General features: G+C 49.5%; 1 long non-coding RNA gene across 5 annotated transcripts in view; it reads right to left on the bottom strand.

Moving 5' to 3' along the window:
* Positions 1 to 20,632, bottom strand: part of LOC135175871 (uncharacterized) — a 167,152-nt gene that overhangs the window by 41,827 nt on the left and 104,693 nt on the right. For all 5 annotated transcript variants that reach the window (XR_010302483.1, XR_010302482.1, XR_010302486.1 and 2 more), the window contains one exon: positions 2,222 to 2,344. This is a non-coding gene — a long non-coding RNA (uncharacterized LOC135175871). The remainder of the gene's footprint in view (positions 1 to 2,221; positions 2,345 to 20,632) is intronic.

The raw sequence follows: 20,632 nt of genomic DNA, 5'->3' as shown, positions 1-20,632 counted from the left end.
TGAGTTAGATAGGACTGTCCTGCTCTGGCAGGGGGTTGAACTGGATGATCTCCTTGGATCCCTTCCAACCCTAACATCCTGTGAGTCTGTGACTGAAAAGGAGGCTGGATGAGGCACTTAGTGCCATTGGTTAATTAGAAGGCTTAGGCAATAGGTTGGACTTGATGATCCTGGAGGCTTCTTCCAACCTGGTTAATTCTGTGATTCTATGACTTCTCCTTCCAAAGAGGAAAAAAAAGGAGCTCAGCACATTTAAATGCTTTTCCTAGAGCCTCTTCCTTCTTTCAAAGTCTATTTCCTCTAAAAGTTGTATTTACAGGTAAAAGGAAGGGGATGAGAGCGAAGCAGACAGACATCTACACAAAAATGCTCCTCTCTCTGTGTACCACACTCCATAAATACACACACCATAAATGAAGGTAAATTGCTCTCTGTGTGCCTGTGGAAAAGGCATTTCATTTGGTCTCTGGTACCCAAGCATTTAAGCAGGCAAGGACCTGAGCACACACAAAGGCAACGTCAGTGTACTCAACCAGGTAAATAAAAACCTTTTGAAACCTATAGCAAGATCCTTAAGTCCTGTTCTAAACAGCCTCACTTGGTAGTCAGGTCACTGCAGTGCTACAACTAAACAAGAATTTGTCTGCTGTAATTAAGGCCTGGCAGCTGAGAAAAGGGCAGTGGGAAGCAAATGCCAAACCAGCATCATGCTGCAGACACATTCCCAGCATCCCAGCCTCCAGGAAGCTGGAATTTACATTGGCATCAACAGTCTCAGAGATCAGAGGCATGATCAGTCCCTTCCACCACTGATATTCCCTCTTTCCTTGGGATTCTCTGCCAACCACTTGGTACATCCAAGGGTTTCCAGGTGAGGGAGATCCCCAGCCCTTCTGTTTGCCAGCCTCCAAGCTGTCTTATGGGGGAGGCAAGCTGTTAAGATATTAAAATGCACCACTGGCACCAAACTGCTTTCAGATCACAATGCCTGCTGCAGCCACAGAGGATGTAATAACACTGAGAAAAACTAATAGCTCACAATGGAAGATATGAGGTGGTGGAGTTGCCATCCCTTCAGGTGTTCAAGCCAAGACTGGATGAGGCTCTGGACCAGGGAATTGAGTCCAGCATCAGTAAGTTTGCAGATGACATCAAGTTAGGAGCAAGTGTCAGTCTGTTGGAGAGTAGGAGGGCCCTGCAGAGGGACCTTGCCAGGCTGGATGGGTGGGCAGAGACCAATGGGATGAGACTGAACAAGGCCAAGTGCAGGGTCCTACACTTTGGCTGCAGTAACCCCAATCAGCACTACAGGATGGAATGAGCTGCCGAGGGAGGTGGTGAACCTCTTTCCTTACATGTTTCCATGAGAGTTTGCCTTTGGGAGACTGAAGGGTAGATAAGTTCATTTTACAGTCTGAGCTTGCAGCCTCTTATCACTGAACGTCTAAAATTCCCTGGTCTCTGAAGCTGGTGGTCCCCAACTCTCTCAGCCCATCTCCATATGAGGAGCTCCAGCCTTCTGATTGTCCTCATGGCCCTTCTCTGGACACACCCCAGCACTGCCAGGGCAGCTTCTTCATACAAAACCAGTTTAAGTAATTAGAGAAGAAGTTTCCTAGCTAACTGATCTGATTCTCATAAGAGGCACTTCAACAATGACAGTTTAATAAAGCAAATCATTGCTGCAGTTGGCTGAGTTGGGCAGCAGGAGGGCAGACAGGTCTCAGCTGAAGGCATCTACCAGGTGGGCAATGACCAATCCACTCAGAAGGAAGAGTCCATCAGACTCATCATCTTTTTCATCAAATGGGCATGAAGAGGGTCAGAAAAGCCAAAACAAAACCAGCCCAAGAGAAGCAGTCCCTACAGATGAAGTTTTCCCTCTGTTTAGTGCTAAAGTGGGACAGGGATGTCTTGGAGCAATGTGAAAACACAGTCTTGGGCTGTCTCTAAACCAGAACATTCAAAGTACATTCTCTGGTGCAAGTGAATTTGATTTCCAAAGCAACCCACCCACACTCAGTGCAAGCAAAGAACCTGCATGAGAGTTGTTATCTTCTGTTTGCAATCAGCCCTTGTTTTCTGCTGCAGAAACCACAAGCAAGTGTTAACTGGAAAGCCTTAATGAAACAAAACCCATTTGGTTTGAGGGGAGAAGTCAGCAGGGGCCAAACACTCAGGCCTAGGGCTCCCAGCACTTGTTTGGTTTTGTCCCACTTACTTTTATCCTCTTCTCTTTCACTTCTCACAGCAGCAAAAACATGTGCCAAGTCAACTGCAGTACAGGAGAGATGTGGAGGTGCTGGAGCAGGTCCAGAGGAGGGCAATGAAGCTGGGGAAGGGCCTGAAGAATAAATCATAGAATCACAGAATTAACTGGGTCAGAAAAGACCTCTGAGATCATCAAGTCCAACCTATCACCTAGGGCACCTTGCCTTGGGCACCCTGCACTTGCTCACTGGGGGAGAGCACCTGACTGAGGTCCTGAGGTGTGCACAAAACTCTAAAGCAAAGTCACAGAACCACAGAATTCACCAGGTTGGAAAGGAGCTCTGAAATCATCGAGTCCAACCTAGCACCTAACCCTTCTCATTAACTAACCCATGGCACTAAGTGCCTCATCCAGGCTTTGCTTCACACCTCCAGGGATGGGGACTCCACCACCTCCCTGGGCAGCCCATTCCAATGCCAATCACTCTTGCTGGGATGAACTTCCTCCTAACATCCAGCCTGAACCTGCCCTGGCACGGCTTTAGGCTCTGTCCCCTTCTTCTGTTGCTCAGTGTCTGGGAGAAGAGCCCAACCCCACCTGGCTACAACCTCCCTTCAGGTAGCTGCAGACAGCAATGAGCTCTGCCCTGAGCCTCCTCTTCTGCAGGCTGCACACCCCCAGCTCCCTCAGCCTCTCCTCACAGGGCTGTGCTCTCTGTGATGTCTCACCACATTTGTTGTGCCTCCCTGAGCCTCCATCAAGAAAAAAATACCTCTGTTCTAAGTGAAAGATTCAAACATTGTTTTGCAGAGGGAGATTAAAACTTGTTTCCAAATGGATACCCCTTCAATAATATCTAAAAATTCCTAAGTAAAGACATATTTGCTGGAGCTGATAAAGTGACAATTCAGGAATATACTTTCTTTTGCAGGACTAAGCATAGGCAGGTTTGGGGAAATCCTGTTCTATGCTGTGTTTAGAATCATAAAGTCATAGAATCAGTCAGGGTTGGAAAGGACCACAAGGATCATCCAGTTCCAACCCCCCTGCCACAGGCAAGGACACCTCACACTAGACCAGGCTTTGCCAGCCTGGCTGTATTTAAGGGTTATTTGGATGTGGTGCTTGGGGATATGGTTTAAGGTCAATCTCATAGAGTAGGGTTCTAGGTTGGACTTGGTGATCCTGAGGGGCTTTGGTACTCTGGATGTGTTTAAGAGTCATTTGGATGTTGTACTTAGGCACATGGTTTAAGGTGAATCTTACAGAATAAGGTTCTAGGATGGGTTTGATGATCCTGAAGGGCTTTGGTACCCTGGATGTGTTTAAGGGTGGTTTGGATGTTGTACTTGGGCATATTGTTTAAAGTGAAGCTTATAGAGTAAGGTTCTAGGCTGGGTTTGATGATCCTGAGGGGCTTTGGTACCCTGGGTGTGTTAAGGGTGGTTTGAATGTTTGGCACATGGTTTAAAGTGAAGCTTATAGAGTAAGGTTCTAGGCTGGGTTTGATGATCCTGAGGGGCTTTGGTACCCTGGGTGTGTTTAAGGGTGGTTTGAATGTTGGGCACATGGTTTAAGGTGAAGCTTATAGAGTAAGGTTCTAGGCTGGGTTTGATGATCCTGAGGGGCTTTGGTACCCTGGGTGTGTTTAAGAGTGGTTTGAATGTTGGGCACATGGTTTAAGGTGAAGCTTATAGAGTAAGGTTCTAGGCTGGGTTTGATGATCCTGAGGGGCTTTGGTACCCTGGGTGTGTTTAAGGGTGGTTTGAATGTTTGGCACATGGTTTATAGTGAAGCTTATAGAGTAAGGTTCTAGGCTGGGTTTGATGATCCTGAGGGGCTTTGGTACCCTGGGTGTGTTTAAGGGTGGTTTGGAAGTTGGGCACATGGTTTAAAGTGAAGCTTATAGAGTAAGGTTCTAGGCTGGGTTTGATGATCCTGAGGGGCTTTGGTACCCTGGGTGTGTTTAAGGGTGGTTTGGAAGTTGGGCACATGGTTTAAGGTGAAGCTTATAGAGTAAGATTCTAGGCTGGGTTTGATGATCCTGAGGGGCTTTGGTACCCTGGGTGTGTTTAAGGGTGGTTTGAATGTTGGGCACATGGTTTAAAGTGAAGCTTACAGAGTAAGGTTCTAGGCTGGGTTTGATGATCCTGAGGGGCTTTGGTACCCTGGGTGTGTTTAAGAGTGGTTTGAATGTTGGGCACATGGTTTAAAGTGAAGCTTATAGAGTAAGGTTCTAGGCTGGGTTTGATGATCCTGAGGGGCTTTTCCAACCTGGATATTTCTGTGATTCTGTGTAGCTACATCCACTGCTGTTCACACCTCACATCTGCACTTTCTGTCTGTTCCCTGCACTCAGCACCAGGTCAGAGCCTCTGCTTCATGTTCCACGTGGGAACCTCACCTCTCTCCCAGGGGTGAGAGCTGCAGGGATTAATTCAACCCTCTTTGGTCCAGGCCATTGCTCCAAACCATACAGCCAGGATTTGTGAAACCTTTCAAGGAGTGTTTACAAGGGGAATTATCTGCATTTAGCTGGCTGGCAAGTACCAGTCACTGGAATTCCTCCAAGGATTCTTTTTTTCTGTTGTTTTCCCAAAGTAAAATATTTGGAAAGCACATTTGCAATCAATTTAAGGGAAAGGCACATTTTCTGTTAAACCCCCTCAGACTCTGGCTAAAAACACTCACTTAGACTGTTCTAAAATGGAGTGTTACAAGATCCAAGCACAATACAGTGTGGTGAGCAGAGCAGAGTTAATAAACAGGGTAAGGTTTCACCAATGCAAGCTGAGATCCTGCTTCTCTTTAATTATTTCTCTTTTCATCCTGCCACTTTCCCACTACAAAGTGGAAAGAGAAGGGACTACATTAAATTCTGAAGGTCATTGAATCATAGAATCAGTCAGAGTTGGATGGGACTACAAGGATCATCTAGTTTCAACCCCCCTACCATGGGCAGGGTCACCCTACCCTAAATCAGGCTGCACAGAGCCCCATCCAGCTTGGCCTTAAACACCTCCAGGGATGGGGCCTCAACCACCTTCCTGGGCAGCCCATTCCAGGCTCTCACCACTCCCTTTGTCAGTGCCATGGACAGTGGCACTGAGTGCAGCCTCAGCAAGTTTGCTGAGCACACCAAGCTGTGTGGTGCAGCAGCCAGGCTGGAGGGCAGGGATGCCAGCCAGAGGCACCTGGACAGGCTGCAGAGGTGGGCACAAGCCAACCTCAGGAGGTTCAACAAGACCAAGTGCAGTGTCCTGCATCTGGGTTGAGGCAATGCCAAGCACAAATCCAGGCTGGGCAGTGAGTGGCTGGAGAGCAGCCCTGAGGAGAGGGACCTGGGGGTGCTGCTGGATGAGAAGCTCAACAGGAGCCAGCAGTGTGCACTTGCCTGTTCCAGTGTTCTGTCACCCTCACAGGGGGAAAAAAACTCCTCATTTTGAGACACTGGAGATATTCCAAACCCTCCTGGACACACTCCTGTGTGATCTGCTCTAGGTAATCCTGCTCTGGCAGGGGGGTTGGACTGGATGAGTTTTGGAGGTCCCTTCCAGCCCCTGACACTCTGTGAAGCCTGCTACATGACATGAGTGAAGACAGAGCATTGCTACTGTAGAGAGCACTTTGATCCCCTGAAAGGGAAAAAAATGGAATGATGAGACATCCTTACACTACATTTCACTTACATTTTGGAGGCCCTTAGTGCCCTTTGCCCCTAAAGAGGACGACCTCACCCAGCACAAGCTGACCCAGTGGGTGCTAGCACAGCCCTTATTAGTTGCAGCACTGCGTTAGTAAAGAGTTGAAGGAGAAATAACCTCTCTGGTTGAAAATGCAGTGGGAATTCAGGCAAACACACGTGGGAACCCAGCCAGAACTCAGGGACTGCCTCCCAAACTCTTCCAAAATGTGCTTGTGGGGTCACTTAATGAACACAGGCAGTTGCAGCAGAACAGTAGCTTTATGTTTGAGCACAGCCAGAAGCACACAGCCATCCAATTGTTAGGGGTCATGACTCAGAGATCCAGCCTGTTCCTGGGATAGGAATCCCTGGGTTTGGAGTCAGAGCTGTGCAGCCAGCCCACAGCTTGCACCTTGACTACAGAGTACATTTCAGCCCATTTAATCTCCACCCTCCTTCAGCTACTTGTGTGCTTGCCAGGCAGCCAGCAAAACTGAGAACTGGTCTGTGGCAAGGGACCAAACATATTTTACATATCATGGGGCTTAAGTCTTCTAGACTTGGTGGTTACTGAAGTATGTCTGGGTAAGTGGCACACCTAACAGCCAAGGCAACCTCCTTTCTGGCTTGTTTGGCTTCCAAACTTGTGGCTGAGGCAGACACTACCTGCTAGAACCCATCATGCCCCAGGAAAAGTCCATTTATTAAGCAAAACAACTCTTTGCTGTTCCAGTATTTTTCAAAGCAAGCAAAACTAATCTGGTTGCTTGGTTTCACCTTTCTTGTTTTCACTTACTCTGTATTGCATCTATCTGTAACTTAAGAGTAGACAATAAACCATGGCAGGCTTTGGAAGTGCTGAACCCTGTGGCTCAGCATCACAGCCATCACCTGCACCAAAGCTGTAAGGTCAATGGCATCCTGGCCTGGATCAGGAGCAGTGTGGGCAGCAGGACCAGGGAGGTTCTTCTGCCCCTGTGCTCAGCACTGCTCAGGCCACACCTTGAGTGCTGTGTCCAGTTCTGGTCCCCTCAATTCAAGAGAGATGTTGAGGTGCTGGAAGGTGTCCAGAGAAGGGCAACAAGGCTGGTGAAGGGCCTGGAGCACAGCCCTGTGAGAAGAGGCTGAGGGAGCTGGGGGTGTGCAACCTGCAGCAGAGGAGGCTCAGGGCAGAGCTCATTGCTGTGTACAGCTACCTGAAGGGAGGTTGTAGCCAGGTGGGGTTGGGCTCTTCTGCCAGGCAACCAGCAACAGAACAAGGGGACACAGTCTCAAGCTGTGCCAGGGGAGGTCTAGGCTGGATGTTAGGAGGAAGTTGTTGACAGAGAGAGTGATTGGCATTGGAATGGGCTGCCCAGGGAAGTGGTGGAGTCGCTGTCCCTGAAGGTGTTCAAGCAAAGCCTGGCTGAGGCACTTAGTGCCATGGTCTGGTTGACTGGCTAGGGCTGGCTGCTAGGTTGGCCTGGATGATCTTGGAGGTCTCTTCCAACATGAGTGATCCAATGATTTCCAAAGTCAACTATTTAAACATATGAAAAGTACAACATGACTTGGCAGTGCCTGGTACCAGCTTGCAGTGCCACAAAGCCTGCAGTGTACTGGGCCAGCATGTGTGATGTGTCCTATCTGTCACACAGGCATCAGCAATCTCTCTTACATTCGTGTTGGCTATGCCAGAGCATTCACACTGACATCAAATCATTTCACAGTCTGAGCTTGCAGGCTCTTATCACTGAACATCTGAACTTTCCTGGTCTCTGAAGGTGGAGGTTCCAGGCAGAATGTCAGGTGGAGTTCCTGCAATCAGGAAATAAGAGTCCTCAAATATTTATTTGTAGAGTCACAGACTCAGCCAGGTTGGAAGAGACCTCCAAGATCATCCAGGCCAACCTAGCACCCAGCCCTTTCCAGTCAACCAGACCATGGCACTAAGTGCCTCAGCCAGGCTTTGCTTGAACATCTCCAGGGACAGCAACTCCACCACCTCCCTGGGCAGCCCTTTGTAATGCCAGTCTCTCTCTCTGGCAACAACTTCCTCCTAACATCCAGCCTAGACCTCCCCTGGCACAGCTTGAGACTGTGTCCCCTTGTTCTGTTGCTGGTTACTGGCACAAGAGACCAACCCCACCTGGCTACAACCTCCCTTCAGGGAGTTGTAGATCTTGGGGCTAGTCCTGCCTGGAGGCAGAGCCCCAGATGAATGCCTCTGCAATTCAATTGGAATGAGCTGCCCAGGGAGGTGGTGGAGTCACCTACCCTGGCTGTGTTTAAGGGTGGTTTGGACGTGGTGCTTGGGGATATGGTTGAAGGTGACTCTTGCAGAGTAGGGTTCTAGGTTGGACTTGGTGATGCTGAGGAGCTTTGCCAGCCTGCATGTTTGTGTCATTCTGATTCTGTCTGCATGTTTTTGGAGCACCTCCAGGGATGGTGACTCCACTACTTCCCTGAGCTGCCTCTTTTCTTCCTGTGTGGTTCAAAGGCAGCCACACTGGGATGGAAGCTAATGGGACATGAGATTACAAGATATGAGCTATAGCTCTACACAAACACTTCATCTAATCTTGCATTGCTGTTAGTCATCAATGAGTGCCTGTGCTGAATTACATCAGGCAGAAACCATCTCTTTAAAGCCTTATTTCAGTGGCCTTCAGTATTTACCTTGAGGGAAGTAGCCCTTCAGGGCATTTACCTAAGGCCAAACCCTGTCACAGAGCCTGTGGTCTCATGGCTCAGAAGTTACTAAGGTTATGCTCTAAGGAATTTTAACCATAGAGAAAAGCTTCAGCCATGGGACTCAGCAACATCAAACTGACCCCATGAAGGAAGAGTTTGCAGACCACAACTAATGGACTGGAAATTATTCTGATCCAAGAGTAGATGAATCAGTCTGTGTTCAGGTGTTTCAGATGTTTGAGTGGTGGCTAGTTCTAGAGCTCCCACACAGGTCAACAAAATCATCTCCACCAGCCTCCAAGAGGCAGTCTCAGATGACAAAGAGACCACAAGAGCTGCATACTGGAAACAAAATGTTGTGCTTGTGCTTCTGAACTTCCCAACCACAGCAGCTGATCATCCATATTCAGCACAAGGGTTTCAGCTTTGGCAACACCAGGCCCTGAGGAGGTCAGCTGAGCCCTCCTGGGATCTGCTGAGGTGTATTCCTGGCACCTACAGGCTGGATATTAGGAGGAAGTTCTTCACAGAGAGAGTGATTTCCCATTGGAATGGGCTGCCCAGGGAGGTGGTGGAGTCACCATCCCTGGAGGTGTTCAAGCAAAGCCTGGATGAGGCACTTAGTGCCATGGTCTGGTTGACTGGCTAGGGCTGGGTGCTAGGTTAGACTGGATGAGCTTGGAGGTCTCTTCCAACCTGGTTGATTCTATGATTTAATTGCAGACAAATAACTTTATCTCTACACAAACACAGGTGAATTAGTCAAACTATACTGAGAAGCAGGAGGCTGAGCAGTCACTTTCTTCTGGAGTTAAAAATAACTGTCCTGAGAGCAGCCCTGAGGAGAGGGACTTGAGGGTGCTGGTGGATGAGAAGCTCGAGAGGAGTCATCAGTGTGCACTGGCAGCCCAGAGAGCAACCAGAGCCTGGGCTGCAGCAAGAGCAGTGTGGGCAGCAGGGCAAGGGAAGTGATCCTGCCCCTCTGCTCTGCACTGGTGAGACCTCACCCAGAGTACTGCATCCAGTTCTGGAGCCTTCATTACAAAAAGGATGTGGAGATGCTGGAGTGTGTCCAGAGAAGGGCCACGAGGCTGAGCAGAGGGCTGGAGCTGCTCTGCTGTGAGGAGAGACTGAGGGAGTTCAGTCTGGAGAGGAGAAGGCTCCCAGGTGACCTTCTTGTGGCCTTCCAGTATCTGAAGGGGGCTACAAGAGAGCTGGGAAGGGACTTCTCAGGCTGTCAGGCTGTGATAGGACTGGGGGGGATGGAACAAAGCTGGAAATGGGTAGATTCAGCCTGGGTGTTAGGAGGAAGTTGTTCAGCATGAGAGGGTGAGAGCCTGGAAGGGGTTGCCCAGGGAGGTAGTGGCAGTTTCATCCCTGGAGGTGTTCAAGGCCAGGTTGGATGAGGCCTTGAGCAACCTGTTCTAGTGTGAGGTGTCCCTGCCTATGTCAGGGGATTGGAACTGGCTGAGCTTTGAGGTCCCTTCCAACCTAAACAGTTCTATGATTCTATAAAACCAGAAGCTCTCTTTTCAAGCAGAAGCCATCACAAATCATACCGAAGTCAGTCTTTATCTCCAAGAACTAAAACCCCAAGCTGCCTTTCCATAGTTCTCACACATTTCCCTTGTTCCAGTGTGTGCCAGTATGCCATCCCAGCACACAGAGAGGAAATCAGCCTGAAGAGATGACACTGAAAGAGCTGCCAGCCCTGCTGCGATGCTCAGTGACCACAGTGTCCTACTACTGGAACGACACCAAGAGAGAAAGAGATCATTTTTAACCCACAGTACAGAGCTCATCAGGAGCATCTCTTAAACCAGGCACCAGCAATGACTCTGAATGCTACAGACCAGCAGCTCTGTGACCAGAAACGTAAACACTCTCCTCTAATTGAGGAAGGGGGGGGAAGACATTTGTGTTCTTGTTACAGCTATCTTAATTAAATGCAGCATCTGGAAAGGAAGTTCTACCCATAGGCTTCATTTCACAGCCAAATATTTCTGTCAGAAGAAATTCTTCTTCAGTTACAGAAGTGCAAAGTTCTACACTTTGGCCACAACAACCCCAAGCAGTGCTACAGGCTGGGGACAGAGTGGCTGAGAGCAGCCAGGCAGAGAGGGACCTGGGGGTGCTGGTAGAGAGTAGCTGAAGATGAGCCAGCAGTGTGCCCAGGTGGTCAGGAGAGCCAATGGCAACCTGGGCTGGCTCAGGAGCAGTGTGGGCAGTAGGACAAGGGAGGTTATTCTGCCCCTGTACTCAGCACTGCTTAGGCCACACCTTGAGTGCTGTGTCCAGTTCTGGGCCCCTCAATTCAAGAGAGATGTTGAGGTACTGGAAGGTGTCCAGAGAAAGGCACCAAGGCTGGGGAGGGGCCTGGAGCACAGCCCTGTGAGGAGAGGCTGAGGGAGCTGGGGGTGTGCAACCTGCAGAAGAGGAGGCTCAGAGGTGACCTCATTGCTGTCTACAACTACCTGAAAGGAGGCTGTAGCCAGGTGGGGTTGGGCTCTTCTGCCAGGCAAGCAGCAACAGAACAAGGGGACACAGTCTCAAGTTGTACTGGGGTAGATATAGCTGGCTGTCAGGATGAAGTTGTTGGCAGAGAGAGTGATTGGCATTGGAATGGGCTGCCCAGGGAGGTGGTGGAGTCACTGTCCCTGAAGGTGTTGAAGCAAAGCCTGGATGAGGCACTTAGTGCCATGGTCTGGTTGATTGGCTAGGGCTGGGTGCTAGGTTGGACTGGATGAGCTTGGAGGTCTCTTCCAACCTCCTTGATTCCCTGGACATGTTCCACTACCTCAGCATCTCTCTGGAATTGAAGAGCCCAGCACTGGACACAGGACTCAAGGTGTGGCCTGACCAGGGTTGAGTCCAGTCTTGCCTCCAAAGTCCCAGGCTCAACCTTGTGTTACCACTGTAACTCAGACTCCTAGATCACCTCCTTGCTGGGCAGGCCAGCAGCTTTTACCCATGAAGGGAAACTGGGAGAGCATTTCAGCAGGAGGCACTCTTAGTTCTAAAGCATCCTTTTAGCCATGGCTAAAAAGAAGCCTGTTGTTGGAAAGCCTGACTGCCTGCTGGAGTGGAAAACCTCCTGACCACTCATGGTGATTAATGGAAGCAGAATGGAAAACTTAAAAGATCTTATTCCACTTTTGACAAGAGCAGGGCTGTTAAGCTGAGTCCTGTGGCCAAATTCCAGGTAGCTACATCCAGCCTACCTAAATACTCCTAAAAGTTCTATTTGAATATACTGAGTTATTATTCTTAACCTCCTACCTTCCACTGGTATGCAGAATTTCTACAGGCAGCTGAACAACAGCTTCATTGTGTCTTGGGGCAGCACTGTGGCTGCACAGGGTGAGGAGGTTTCTTGGTGCATTGAAAGTGCTCTGAGGTTCTTGAAGGTGAAAGGATTGTGTACACACAGGGGAGTTTTACTCCCAGTTGTAACTGACCTGGGGAGGCTCGTCCTCACGTAGCTAAAATTCCACACACAGAGTTATTTGCACAGTTTTCTCCCCTTTCTTGAATGAAATGGGGAGAGATGTTGAGGCACTGGAATGTGTCCAGAGAAGGGCAGCAAGGCTGGGCAGGGGCTGGAGCACAGCCCTGTGAGGAGAGGCTGAGGGAGCTGGGGGTGTGCAGCCTGCAGAATCATAGAATCAACCAGGTTAGAAGAGACCTCCAAGATCATCCAGTCCAACCTATCCCCCAGCCCTATCCAGTCAACCAGACCATGGCACTAAGTGCCTCAGCCAGGCTTTGCTTCAACACCTCCATGGATGGTGACTCCACCACCTCCCTGGGCAGCCCATTCCAATGCCAGTCACTCTCTCTGCCAACAACTTCCACCTAACATCCAGCCTAGACCTCCCCTGGCACAATTTGAGACTGTGTCCCCTTGTTCTCAGGGCAGACCTCATTGCTGTCTACAACTACCTGAAGAGAGGCTGCAGCCAGGTGGGGTTGGTCTCTTCTGCCAGGCAACCAGCAACAGAACAAGGGGACACAGTCTTAAGTTGTGTCAGGGGAGGTCTAGGCTGGGTGTTAGGAGGAAGTTGTTGGCAGAGAGAGTGATTGGCATTGGAATGGGCTGCCCAGGGAGGTGGTGGAGTTGCTGTGCCTGGAGGTGTTTAGGAGGAAGCTGGATGGGGCACTTAGTGCCAGGGTTTAGTTATAATGGTGAGTTGGAGTTGATGATCTTGAAGGTCTTTTCCAACCTGATTAATTCTGGTTCTGACCCTCACAGAATCACAGAACTTAGTGCCATGGCTTAGTTGATCAGAGGGTGTTAGGTGATAGGTTGGGCTCAATGATCTCAGAGGTCTTTTCCAACTTGATTGATTCTGTGATCTTGGTCTACACATTTCTTGGGCCTCCCACATCTCAGCATCTACCTCTGTCTGGCTTCCCATCCCCGTGTTGGTCTCCCTGATAATGCCTCTCTTCAGAGACACTGGAATGCCTTTGTAATTCTGCAGCCCTGAGCTCAGATGGTTTGTATCAGCTCCTGGGGTGCTTCTGAAGAATGTAATGACCCCATGCTGCAGCACATCAGCAGCTCTGGCCCAAGGTTAGGCCACCTTAATTCTTCTTTTGTGCTTCCAAAAGGGATAGGATTTTAACACAGCTCCTGCCACTTTCCATTATTGGCCTTGGCAAGATCTTCTGTTGAGCCTTGATTGTTCCTCCTTTGGAAAGGACCACACCGGCACTGTGTCTTTGGAGCAGATGGGAACAAAGTGAATCGAGTAAGGGTGATTAGAAGATAAAAAGAAACTATGCTTGGAATGAGTCCACACTGGCTTGTGTTAGGCTCCTCTTTATCTCCTGCCTCTTGTGGTACTTTTGTAAAGTATCTCGTCTCCCTGGGGCCTCGGGTTTTGTTATCTGACATAATGACAGCCCTGGGACCAGGCAGCATTTTCACTGCTAATTATTCTCCCTGGGCACAGAGTCACTTTGAACAGGTTACAGCATCACAGAATAAACCAGGTTGGAAGAGACCTCTAGGATCATCAGGTCCAACCTATCACCTAACACCTGCTAATTAACTAACCCACGGCACTAATTAACTAACCATGGCACTCATCCAGCCTCCTCTTAACCACCTCCAAGGATGGATGTCCAAAGAGTCCAAAAGGAAGAAGGTGTGAGAACACTGCCCACTATCAAGAAGCCAGAGATGCCAGGACAGGCTTTAGCTGGCTGTGGTGCTGCTTTTGGAACACAACTCTGCAACACACAGCAGCAGAACAGAATAAAATTCAGGATGTGGTCAAACCTCTTGGGATTTCAAGGACCTGCCCTTCCATGCCCTACATCATTAAGTGCAGTTAAACACACCACAGAATCACAGAATCAACCAGGTTGGAAGAGACCTCAAGCTCATCCAGGCCAACCTAGCACCCAGTCCTGGCCAATCAACCAGACCATGGCACTAAGTGCCTCAGCCAGGCTTTGCTTTGCATCCCCAGGGATGGGGACTCCACCACCTCCCTGGGCAGCCCATTCCAATGCCAATCACTCTCTCTGCCAACAACTTCCTCCTAACATCCAGCCTAGACCTCCCCTGGCACAGCTTGAGGCTGTGTCCCCTTGTTCTGTTGCTGGTTGCTTGGCAGAAGAGCCCAACCCCACCTGGCTACAACCTCCCTTCAGGTAGTTGTAGACAGCAATGAGCTCTGCCCTGAGCCTCCTCTGCTGCAGGCTGCACACCCCCAGCTCCCTCAGCCTCTCCTCACAGGGCTGTGCTCCAGGCCCCTCACCAGCCTTGTTGCCCTTCTCTGGACACCTTCAAGCACCTCAACATCTCTCTTGAATTGAGATTACCATAGAGAAAGTAAATTTTGCCCTGAAATTTAACTCCTGCTTAAACATTCAGTCAACATTTTGTGACAGTTCCACCGTGTGTATGATACAAAATAAACACTTTCTCTACCACCACTTCTCTTTTTTCCCCCATGAACAACCAATTAAGATGTGGCCAAGCATTTTAAAAGACTCTATGGTAAGGAGCTCTAATAAATGATGAGGACTTCATGTACCACAGTCACCAAGAGCAATTTGAACAGTGGATGTCCAAAGTTATAGCCATTATTTCTTCCAGTCAAAACTGGAGCATTTATGTGGATGTTGCACTTACTCTTGCTTGCTTCTTATGCTGCCTTTAATTGCACCAATCACAGAAACATGCAGGTTGGCAAAGCCCCTCAGCATCATCAAGTCCAACTTACAACCCTACTCTACAAGATCCACCTTAAACCACAGCCCCAAGCACCACATCCAAACCACCCTTAGACACATCCAGGGTGGGTGACTCCACCACCTCCCTGGGCAGCTCATTCCAGTCCCTGACCACTCTCTCTGGGAAAAACTATTTCCTAATGTCCAATCTAAACCTCCCCAGCCTCAGCTTGAGGCCATTCCCCTTTGTTCTGTCTCAATTCCTTGTGAGAAGAACCCAGCAGCAGCCTCTCCACAATGTCCCTTCAGGTAGCTGTAGACAGCAATGAGGTCTCCTCTCAGCCTCCTCTTCCTCACACCAACCATCCTCAGCTCTTTCAGTCCTTCCTCCTCAGATTTATCTTCCAGGCCCTTCCTCAGCTTCATTGCCCTTCTCTGGACCTACTTCAGCATCTCCACATCTTGCATTGCAATGCCCAAAACTGAACACAACACTCAAGGTGTGGCCAAAGCAGCTCTGGGGAGAAAGAATCTTTCCTACAACTATCAGTCCAGTGCACAGCACATCCATCATCTGTTCCAGCTGCACAGTAATGCTTTCACTGACTTTAATCATTTCATTCTGTTCACATTTGCCATACTTCTTTATTTCTGTAATTATTTTCTTCTCCTCCTCCTCCTCCTCCTCCTCACAGCAGCCTCTGCTGCCTGTTTTTAATGAAACCGTTATCAACACTCATAGAATCAGTCAGGGTTAGAAGGGACCACAAGGATCAGCCAGTTCCAGCCCCCTTGCCATGCCCAGGGACACCCTACCCTAGAGCAGGCTGGCCAGAACCTCATCCAGCCTGGCCTGAAACACCTCCAGCCATGGGACCTCAACCACCTCCCTGGGCAACCCATTCCAGGCTCTCACCACTCTCCTGCTCAACAACTTCCTCCTCGCATCCAGCCCGAACCTACCCATCTCCAGCTTTGCTCCATTCCCCCTAGTCCTGGCACTCCCTGAGAGCCTAAGAAGCCCCTCCCCAGCTCTTTTGGAGGCCCCCTTCAGATCCTGGAAGGCCACAAGAAGGTCACCTCTCTGATGGTGAAGAACTTCTTCCTCACATCCAGTCTGAACCTACCCATCTCCAGCTTCACTCCATCAAAAGTGGGAAGCTGAAAATCCACTCCTGGAAAGTGGGAAGATAAAAATCACTCTAAGCATTTGATAATATAATTAACCTTTTCTTTCCCCTCCCCCCCCTTTTTCTTTCTTCCCTGCTCTTTTTAGTTTGTGCTTTCTACCATCCACAAGGTCCAGACCTAGCCTTAAAACAACGACAAGCTCAAAATCAGGCAGGTTTAAAAGGATCGGGAGCTTGGAGGTTTCCATGGTATGAAGCTTTCAGTCATATTGTCCATGTTTTAATTAAAGATGTTGGATCTGACAGGAAGAAATGAAAAGGGTTCTATTTGTCAGAGGAAATCTTGAAAAGCTCACAAAGGGATTTTCCAGTGGCAGGCAGCCAGCAGAGAAACTCGATCGCTCGGTCACTTTTATTAACTTTACACTTTTGACATCTGCCTTTCCCCAGTACAACTTCTTGGAGACAGGTAAGGGTAAGGAAATCAATGTACATAAGCAGAAGGGCAGATGGGGCAAAAGCCTGCCTTGTTGGTCAAAAATCAGCCTCGAGTTAAAGCAAATCTGCAATAGCTGCGCTGGACAAGTAGTGTATTACACACTCACAGCAGTAAGCAGGTTGGGAAAGACCTCTGAGGTCATTGAGTCCAACCTGTCAGCTAGCCCTGCTAATTAAGTAACCCATGGCACTAACTGCCTCAGCCAGCCTCCTTTTAAATATCTTTCCAAGCAGAGCCTGGGCTGCAGCAGCAGAAGTGTGGCCAGCAGGGCGAGGGAGGTGATTCTCTCCCTCTACTCTGCTCTGGTGGGACCTCGCCTGGAGTACTGCATCCAGTTCTGGAGCCCTCATTACAAGAAGGGTGTGAATGTGCTGCTTGAAAGAGTCCATCACAGAGGCACAAAGATGCTGCTGGCAGTGGAACATCTTCCTGCTGAGGAAAAGGAGCTGGGAGTCCTTAGCCTGGAGCAGAGGAGCCTGAGGGCTGCCCTCATGCCTGTTGATAAAGATGTGCAGGGCAGTGTGGAGAGGACAGAGCAAGGCTCTGCTCAGGGATGCCCAATGACAGGACAATGGGCACTGGGGGCAAGATGGAGCAGAGGAAGTTCCACATGGATGCAAGGGAAAACTTTTTCCCTGTGAGAGTACCAGAATCCTGGAGCAAGCTGCTTAGAGAGGCTGTGGAGTCTCCCTCTCTGAAGACACCCAAAAACCACCTGGATGTGTTCCCGTGTGACCTGCCCTGGGTGATCCTGCCCTGGCAGGGGGTTGGACTGGATGATCTTTGGAGGTTAGAATCATAGAATCAGTCAGGGTTGGAAGGGGCCACAAAGATCATCTAGTTCCAACCCCCCCTGCCATGGGCAGGGACACCCTACCCTAGATCAGGCTGGCCAGAGCCTCATCCAGCCTGGCCTTAAACACCTCCAGGGATGGAGCCTCAACCACCTCCCTGGGCAACCCATTCCAAAGTTCCTTTACAGCACACTTGAACTTCATGGGCAAAGCTTGGACTTAAAAGTTCTCAGAGCTGCAATCCAGCCTGACAGATCCAAGCTCCCTTTACAACACAGAAACCTGACCTGCAGCATAATACTGTGATTGCTCTAATGGCTAATCCTGCTCACAGGTTTCCCTCCCAGCATTCTATAAATCATTTAGATGTGCAAAGACTGACAAGCTGGACATAAAACTGCTTTCACAACAGCTTCCTCTCCAGCAGAACGAGGGATCAGGGTGGGGGTGATGCCTGCAATCCCAACTGTCTCCAGTCTCTTTTGAGCTTCCTAGAAATCACATGCCTGTTGCTGCATGCTGTGCTCTTCTACTGCTGAAAGCATCTGTCCTGCAGTGGAACTAATTCTGGAATCCTGTAGAGCTTGTGCCTAATTCCATCCAGCTTAGCAGCAGAGCACTTTGCTTGCAGCATGGGAAAGAGGCACTCGGTGGAATCTTGTTAAGCAAAGTACTTCAGGTGGTCAGAAGAGGATTTAGAGTCACATTAGTGAAAGTCTGTCCAGTTTAATAGGCAATAAGAAAGCATTAGGCAGGTTTTGATTGAATCACAGAATCAACTAAGTTGGAAGAGACCTCCAAGCTCATGCAGTCCAAGCTAGAACCCAGCCCTATCCAATCACAATAGAATCAAAGGATCAAACAGGTTGGAAGAGATCTCCAAGCTCATCCAGTCCAACCTAGCACCCAGCCCTGGCCAATCAACCAGACCATGGCACTAAGTGCCCCAGCCAGGCTTTGCTTGAACACCTCCAGGGATGGGGACTCCACCACCTCCCTGGGCAGCCCATTCCAATGCCAATCACTCTCTCTGCCAACAACTTCCACCTAACATCCAGCCTAGACCTCCCCTGGCACAGCTTGAGACTGTGTCCCCTTGTTCTGTTGCTGGTTGCCTGGCAGAAGAGCCCAACCCCACCTGGCTACAGCCTCCCTTCAGGTAGTCGTAGACAGCAATGAGCTCTGCCCTGAGCCTCCTCTTCTGCAGGCTGCACACCCCCAGCTCCCTCAGCCTCTCCTCATAGGGTTTGTGCTCCAGGCCCCTCACCAGCCTTGCTGCCCTTCTCTGGACATGTTCTAGCCCCTCAACATCTCTCTTGAATTGAGGGGCCCAGAGAGCTGACTCCTGCTGCTTCAGATAGCAAACAAGTGTCAAAATGTCCAATTACTTCTATTACATTCAGAAGCTTTTAGGAATCTCAGTGGCCTTCTTTTTACCTTTGGCCTGCAAAGTAACTTCAGCTTACAGTATTATCCTTCAGTAATAAAAACTGAGTTTATTCATGACTATATTTCTAATAAAGTGATTATAACTGAGACTCTTTGATACTGTAATTATTGAGCACTGTTATGACAATAAATACAGCAATAACACCACCAGTAGCACTCTGGAGCATAGCAGGAGATGCTGCTGCACTTTCTGGAAATGAAATGTGAAGCCAGGAAACCAGAATAGAAAAAAAAAAAGAGGCTTAATTTCATTTGCTTATGAACTTCTCAGACAGCTACCTGAAACCCAACACTGCAAAGAAGCTCTGATAGAGATTTTTGTGTGTGCGCTACAGGAAGAAATGAGGAGGGGATACAAGCCCAGGGTCTTAGGGAATTATAGACTCAACCAGGTTGGAAGAGACCTCCAAGATCATCCAGTCCAACCTAGCACCCAGCCCTAGCCAATCAACGAGAGCATGGCACTAAGTGCCTCATCCAGGCTTTGCTTCAACACCTCCGGGGATGGCAACTCCACCACCTCCCTGGGCAGCCCATTCCAATGCCAATCACTCTCTCTGCCAACAACTTCCTCCTAACATCCAGCCTAGACCTCTCCCAGCACAACATGAGACTGTGCTCCCTTTTTCTGTTGCTGCTTGCTTGGGAGAAGAGCCCAACCCCACCTGGCTACAGCCTCCCTTCAGGTAGTTGCAGACAGCAATGAGGTCACCCCTGAGCCTCCTCTGCTGCAGGCTGCACACCCCCAGCCTCTCCTCACAGGGCTGTGCTCCAGGTCTCTCACCAGCTTTATCACCTAGTTTCTTGCCAACTTCCTCCCCTCCCCCCAACCTTTACCACTCCAACTTTCCTGCATGCTGCTGGGTTTGCTTCCACAAGTGCAGCTCTGCATGATCAGTGGAGTGGGGTTTAGCAAAGTGGACCTCCTGCTCCTGGCAGCTGCTTGGGGTGGTTCTCGAATTGAGGCATAGAGCTGTGACAGTGCTAAAATTAGAAGGTCTGATGGCCTCAGAGACAGCTGTAGATCACCAAGGCAGTGCAGCTCTGCAGCAGAAAGCCTTTGAACTCTGAGGGGAAGGGGAAAAAAACCTACATGGAACGAGAGCAGATGGAAATTTGTCAAAAGCTTATAAATCATCACCCCCCCTGCTCTCTGGAGCTTCAGTATAGAAGCAACCTACATAAGCCTGTGTTTGACTCCAGAGCAGACTCGCCCTGCTTCTGCTGTCTTCATCCCTGTGCTGTTAAAAGAGCTGAGCTAACAGGGAGTAATGAGAAGCCTTTTACTGGCACAGAAATTAACATCCAATGGGAAGAAAAGTTTCCCAGGAAGAAAAGAGCCATCTACACCACTAGACTCAAAGAGTGCCTGCTCAGAACAAAACAAGGCTCCTGTTTAGGGCACCAAGGTTGGTGAAGGACCTGGAGCACAGCCCTGTGAGGAGAGGCTGAGGGAGCTGGGGGTGTGCAGCCTGCAGAAGAGGAGGCTCAGGGCAGACCACAACTACCTGAAGGGAGGTTGTAGCCAGGTGGGGTTGGGCTCTTCTGCCAGGCAACCAGCAACAGAACAAGGGAACACAGCCTCAAGTTGTGCCAGGGCAGGTTCAGGCTGGATGTTAGGAAGAAGTTCTTCCCAGCAATAGTGATTAGCATTGGAATGGGCTTCCCAGGGAGGTGGTGGAGTCCCCATCCCTGGAGGTATATCATAGAATATCATAGAATCAAGCAGGTTGGAAGAGACCTCCAAGATCATCCAGTCCAACCTAGCACCCAGCCCTGTCCAGTCATCTAGACCATGGCACTAAGTGCCTCAGCCAGGCTTTGCTTCAACACCTCCAGGGACAGTGACTGAAGAGTCTGTCCTTGAAACTTCACAAGCAACCACAGAAACCCCAAGGACAGCCTTTGATACTTCCTTTGCATCCTATGGCTCTAGACAACCTGATCTAGTGAGGTGTCCCTGGCCACGGCAGGGGGTTTATCACTAGCTGATCCTGGTGA

The sequence above is a fragment of the Pogoniulus pusillus genome, chromosome 6 (assembly GCF_015220805.1).
Source record: "Pogoniulus pusillus isolate bPogPus1 chromosome 6, bPogPus1.pri, whole genome shotgun sequence".
NCBI lineage: Eukaryota > Metazoa > Chordata > Aves > Piciformes > Lybiidae > Pogoniulus > Pogoniulus pusillus.
The sequence above is the reverse complement of the archived record's forward strand: the minus strand, read 5'-3'. Positions and strand labels throughout refer to the sequence as shown.